The sequence below is a fragment of the Charadrius vociferus genome, unplaced genomic scaffold (assembly GCF_000708025.1).
Source record: "Charadrius vociferus isolate BGI_N301 unplaced genomic scaffold, ASM70802v2 scaffold326, whole genome shotgun sequence".
NCBI lineage: Eukaryota > Metazoa > Chordata > Aves > Charadriiformes > Charadriidae > Charadrius > Charadrius vociferus.
The window spans coordinates 3,874,891-3,880,824 of NW_009649062.1; the positions used below are offsets into that span (position 1 = coordinate 3,874,891).

The window sequence follows — 5,934 nt, forward strand, 5'->3', positions numbered from 1 at the left end:
TACCGGCACAGAAGGGTTTGGGTGGGAAGGGGCTGTTAAAGGCCATCTAGTCCAGCCCCCCTGCCGTGAGCAGGGGCATCCTCAACCAGACCAGGTTGCTCCGACCACCATCCGACCACACCTGGAATGTTTCCAGACCTCACCTGGAATCTTTCCAAGGATGGGGCATTCACCGCCTCTCTGGGCAACCTGGGCCAGTGTCTCACCACCTTCAGAACAAGATTAGATCTAGTCTGAATCTCTCCTCTTTCAGTTTAAAACTGTTATCTCTCGTCCTATCACTGCACTCCCCGATCAAGAGTCCCTCCCCAGCTTTCGTGTAGCACCCTTTATAGCCACTTTCAGTAGCTAAGGTCTCCCTGGAGCCTTCCCTTCGCCAGGCTGAACAGCCCCAGCTCTCTGAGCATCTTCGTGGCCCTCCTCTGGACTCACTCCAACAGGTCCATGTCCTCCTTATGTTGGGGGGCCCAGAGCTTGATGCAGTACTCCAGGTGGGGTCCCAACAGAGAGGAACAGAGGGGTAGAATCCCCTCCCTCACCCTGCTGACCACAGTGCTGGGGATGCAGCCCAGGATACAGTTGGCTTTCTGGGCTGCCAGCACACATTGCCAGCTCGTGTCCAGCTTTCCACCCCCCGGTATCCCCAAGTCCTTCTCAGCAGATCCACTCTCCATCCCTTCATCCCCCAGCCTGTGCTGATCCTGGGGATTGTCAGGATCCTGGGGATTGGCCATGTGCAGGACCTTCCACTTGGCCTTGTTGAACCTCATGAGGTTCACATAGGCCCACTTCTCAAGCCTGTCCAGGTCCCTCTGGATGGCATCCTGTCCCTCAGGTGTGTCACTGTACCACTCAGCTTGATGTCGAAGTTTAGTGCCCAGATGATCCCTCCCAGCGTTCAGCCAGTTCTGTGCCCACTGGGAGGGCAGAGCTTGGAGGTGTTAATCATCAAATTTAAACTCAGTGCTGTCAGAGGTCTGTTTTTATTTTTTTCTGAGTGTGCAATTTCAGTTGAGGAGCGTGGTTGTGCTGTGCAGAAGTCTGATTTTAGTTTCAGTTTTGCAAGGTTTAGTGTATTTATCCTGGTAGTCAGTAAATTGCTAACATGTATATAGCAAAATGTAACTTTCATGTGTTTCTTTGTTACGTAGAATACTATGTATTTATTAAAATCTTGCGCTTTTTTTCCTTAAACAGACCTTCCACGAACTAATTTTAGACGTTTATCATTTGATCACTGCAGGTAAGACAATAAATTTGCATTATTATTATTAAATGACACATCTATTCATCAGGCTGTTGACCTTGTACTATTACTGAAGCCCTGTTCTTGCAAGGTAGTGACTTTCATTGACTTATGTCTGCTAAGATAGTAATGCAGCAAGAAAAAATTCAGTAATAACTGAAACAGTACCTATACTTTCCATGATTAGTGTCTGCTGAGATTAGATCAGATAAAATAATTCAGAACAACTATTGTATACGTTCCAGTCTTTCAAATGTGTGTATTTGGGGCTTGAATCTACTTTTCCCTGCTCAGAATATGCTTGGTCAATCACTCCTCTTTCCGAGGCAGTGGTTAGATAGATGGAAGTAACATTTATGCTAAATTTTTGTATTTAGAGTTTACTGCTTGAACTGTTGGAGGGAAAGAGAGGAGTTAGTAGAGGTGCGTTAGAAATCCTCTTGTAACTTGAATAGTTGAAGAAGTTACTATCCAGCGCTACGAACTACCGCTGCCTCGCTAAAAGCTGGCTGGATTATGGAAGCATCCCTAACAGGGGCTGCCGAATGTGGTTGCCAGTTACTCTCTAGCCCATTTCAGTGCACAGACAGTGTGTCTGCTTGAACCATCTTTTCTGCTGGTGGGGCCCAGCGTGGCAGTGGAAGCAGGTTGGGGACTATTACAGCATCCTGTGGCACTGAGTGCTGGCAGCTACAAGTTAATGAACTGTACCAGTTCCTTTCACAGATTTTGTTATTACCCACTACCTGATTCTACATAAATCGGGTTATTGGCAGCCACTCGGTATTTTCATTGGCATAGGCCTTCCTTTAACGTGCAAGTGAATCAGCAAAGCGTTATTTGCTTATGTCATCATGATTTGCAGCTGATTTTGCTAAAAAGAATGTGTACTTTTTTTTCCTAGTTTGTCCCTGCAGCCATTTGAATACCCAGTTTGCACACCAGATGGGACAGTCTTTGACATATTGTAAGTTACTGTCTGTACTTAACTTTATTTTTGTGTTGCTGAACTGCTTGGCTACAGCTGTGTAATCATCATTTGGTCTTAACAAGTTCGCAAAAATAATCATGCCCATCAATAGAGGTTTCTGATGGTGCTTGTCTCTTATTTCTTTATTCCTTCTCATTTCAGGAGTATTGTTCCTTGGATAAAGAAATATGGAACCAATCCAATCACAGGAGAAGTAAGTAATGATGGGTATAGTTACACAATGTGTTTCCTTTTGTTGCGTTCAGTTTCCTATTTAATGTGTAAGAGAAACAAAAATGTAATGAAAGCAAAAGAAATTGAATGGAATGCTGTTTTGAAATACCATATTTGTGAGATCAGCTTTGCTGAAATTAGCACACAGATTTGTTAGGGATCTCTTTTTAGCTTAAAAAACCCAAAAGGGCTTCTAGATTTGAGACCTGGTATCCCCTCACTGTCCTCCTGCTAATGATCTTTGTAGTACAAAATAATCAGCCTTGGACTGTGTGTGTGGAAGAAAGAGGAAAGCATCTTTTTTTTTTTTTTCCCATTGGATTGTAAATAATATGGTGGAGGAAATGTGCGCTTCATTTATATAAAATCCCAGGGTATCTTGCCTTTCTTATGGGTATGGCATAACTAAAATCTTACAGATGGAAGTGTAAGTTCCTTTGTTACTGCCGATGATGCCCGGAAAGCCGGAGTGGCCAGTGATGGAAAAGGCTCTGTACCACTGCCTTTTACAAGCAGGATTCTAGTCTGTATGGGGCAAGGGACTGGCAAGCTCACCGCTCCGTCTGTGGTCAAACTTGCAGTGACGTTTCCCAACCAAAGGGTATTTGGCTTTATGCAGATTAAAGAGATTAGTAGGTTAGTATTATTAATGATAATCTTAAACTGCAAAATCTTTTGAGTTATCTTGACAATATATTTCAGAAAGCTTCTGACCTGCCTCTGTTGTGATAGTTCACCGCAAGAATGGGATTTTACATGATGATCAGTGCCTTAGTGGGTTTTCCCCCTGCTTTTTCCTGCGTAAATGATAATTATGCAGGGATTATTTTCTGTAGTAGTGTGAAGTTGTAAAGCACCGGATAAATATGAAATACTGGAAATATTTCCTTGACGGAATTACATTTTTTTTCTGGTGTATTTAAAGAGAGTGCATTGTTTGTGAGGGCACAGAGGAAAATTTTAAACAGAATTTTTGTTTGATCTACTGCAACTGGTCTTTTCCTTCAGTGAGTGCAGTTACTTTCCCGAGCATTAGGTGGCAGTCATTGCACAGGATTGTTGGTTGGTTTGCAGATGGCTTTGTGGTATGAGATACGTTTGAAACATCTTGTGTTTGATTAAAGATTTTCCCAGCAGACAGATAGGAGGAGAAGCTAAATACAGACACAGCATTCCAAGCTCTAAACGTGAGCAGGCTGTCTGAGACTCTGTATCTTCAGTTACAGCAAACTGCAGGTGTGTTTGAGCGATGGAGAGATGATTGAAGGTCTGTCTTCACACATGAAGAGGCCAATGTATTGTTGGGAAGGAATGGAATTACAACTATTTCGCTTGTTTTCGCCAGCCTCCCACCACCTTGCTGCTCTGGGCATTCGTTGGGGGTTTTGGGGTGTTGCCAGGTCAATTTTTTCACTCGGAGCAGCTCCATGACACCTGTTCTCATTTCAGACTGTGAACCGTGATGTGGTTTAAAATTACTTTGGGTAAATGCTAAGCAAGAAGTGTGATGTGTCTAGTGCTCCTGTGTAACACAGAGAAGGGGAGATTGTGCAGAATATACTTGGTGAGCCATAAATGCTCAAATGAAGTCTGACTTTGAGATCTATTAGTTCACCCAGGCTTGTACCTCTGTAGTTGATCTGCAGTGCACCTCCAGCCCTCCTCACCACATGTCCCCTTTCCCTCTTCATCGCTCTGTGCGGGGAACCCTTTCTTCTTCTCTTTTGTTCGGTGGTGGACTTGTGCTTTACAGCTCTGTCCTCCGGAGGACGAGGGTGATCCAGGCTGCTTGGAAGAAAAAGGAGATGCTTGCTGTCCAGAACAGCTGGTTGGTTTGGTGTTAGCGTCTGTTGTAGGGTGTGGGTGGTTGAAGGAAGTGTCATAATTTACCCCTTGTTTCCCAGAGGGCCAGCTCTGTTTTTTGGAAGGGGAAGATGGTGTTGGGCAGGAAGGGGAAGGGGTGCTGGGACAAGGCGGGTAGGTGGCGGAGGAAGTCAGTGAGTTGAGCTTGTGCGTCTCTTGACTGTACTGCCCTCTATTTATTCTGTCACTGTGTGTGCACCTTCTGTACTTGTACAGCTTGCTTATTGTGGAAACCAGAAAATATTTTCTGTAATGAGTTGGTGACTTGCAGAAACTTATGACTCCGGGTTTGTTTCAAAAGGAATTGAGCCAGATTAGCTGCAGTGCCATGTTTTGTGCAGTGATTTATGAAGTTACTTTGCACAGATTGAAGATTTGTCATTGGTGATGAGGCTCTGGAGGACTTTTCCATTTTTTTTCCTGAAGTTAAAGATTATAATGAAATCCTTTGTGGCTTGTACTTCTGTTATTGTGGTTTGCTACAGGCCAAATGTTTCAGAGAAGTCAATAAGCTACTTGGGAACGGCGTTGTTAATGGTGCACTCTTGGTACTCACTACTTCTATCTGGCTGTCTTATTTCTGAAGTGGACCCCTCAGTGGAGAATTGGAGAGCCTTGCAATCATATGTTTATCTTTGTAGTGCTCCTGGGGGGTAGGACTGTGCTAGTCTTTTATTAATTGGATGTTTGTGAACTGATGTACAAGTGACTTCTCTGATTCTTCTGAGTCCTAAACTATTGGACCAGCCTTCCTTTTTAAAGAAATTTTGCAATGCCAAGATCACAGTTATTCTTTGATATGTTTTAAATATTATTTTTTTTGCTTTTCCTTCCCTATACTTCCTCATGGTTTACGGTTTATTTTTTCTTGCTTTTCTGAACGTTCTCCTGGAATATGGACACCAATATCCATTTAGGAGAAACAAATCACCATCGACCTTTGCCTAGAGTTTCCCATGAGCTATTCCAGAAAGTAGCTTTAGATATTTTTTCCCCCTTTTAAATAATCCATTGCAGTAAAAAATACTTCTGTTACTACACCAGTAATTTTGGACAAAACAGTGCATCTCTTGCAGCTGAAGTACAGCCTGTCAGGTGGCATTGGCTCACTTGCTTTTTTTGTCAGCTTTGTCAGGACACTGCCCTAGCTTATGTTTACACTAGAATTGCATAAAATAAAGAGAAAAGTCATAGTTAGCTCATTCCTTTTTACTGAGAACAGCAATTTGGCTTCTTGAGCTTGCAGATAGTTGCAAGCTTGCCAGAAGGTTTCACGTAGCGGCGATGTGACAGCAGTGACCAGCATGCCCACACAAGTCAGCCAGCCGGGCTTGGGAGTACCTGCTTCCAAGAAGTGAGATTGGTCAGAGCCTGTCTGGTTCCTTGGAGTCTCAGATATGAACAGATGAAAGATCAGCGTGTCTTTTGACAGGAATTCCAAGGAAATTGTTCTTTGTTCCATGGGTATGTTTATTTGTGGGCTGTGCTGTTTTTTCTCCTTTGCATTGTAATGTCTCTGTAAATACCTATTTCTCCACTCTGGTTCAGTGACGTTCTAATTGCGTGTGGGCAGGGCAGATTATTGTGGTTGTAGTTCAGCCCTGTTCAGGGCTCTGTAACA

At 43.5% G+C, this 5,934-nt stretch overlaps 1 protein-coding gene across 1 annotated transcript in view; it reads left to right on the top strand.

Moving 5' to 3' along the window:
- The first annotated feature begins 1,200 nt into the window (after nucleotides 1-1,200).
- Nucleotides 1,201-5,934, top strand: part of PPIL2 (peptidylprolyl isomerase (cyclophilin)-like 2) — a 74,880-nt gene continuing 70,146 nt past the window's right edge. Inside the window, exons 1-3 of the mRNA XM_009888127.1 lie at nucleotides 1,201-1,243; nucleotides 2,151-2,213; nucleotides 2,379-2,430. The gene's annotated coding sequence lies outside the window, so the exon portion shown is untranslated. The remainder of the gene's footprint in view (nucleotides 1,244-2,150; nucleotides 2,214-2,378; nucleotides 2,431-5,934) is intronic.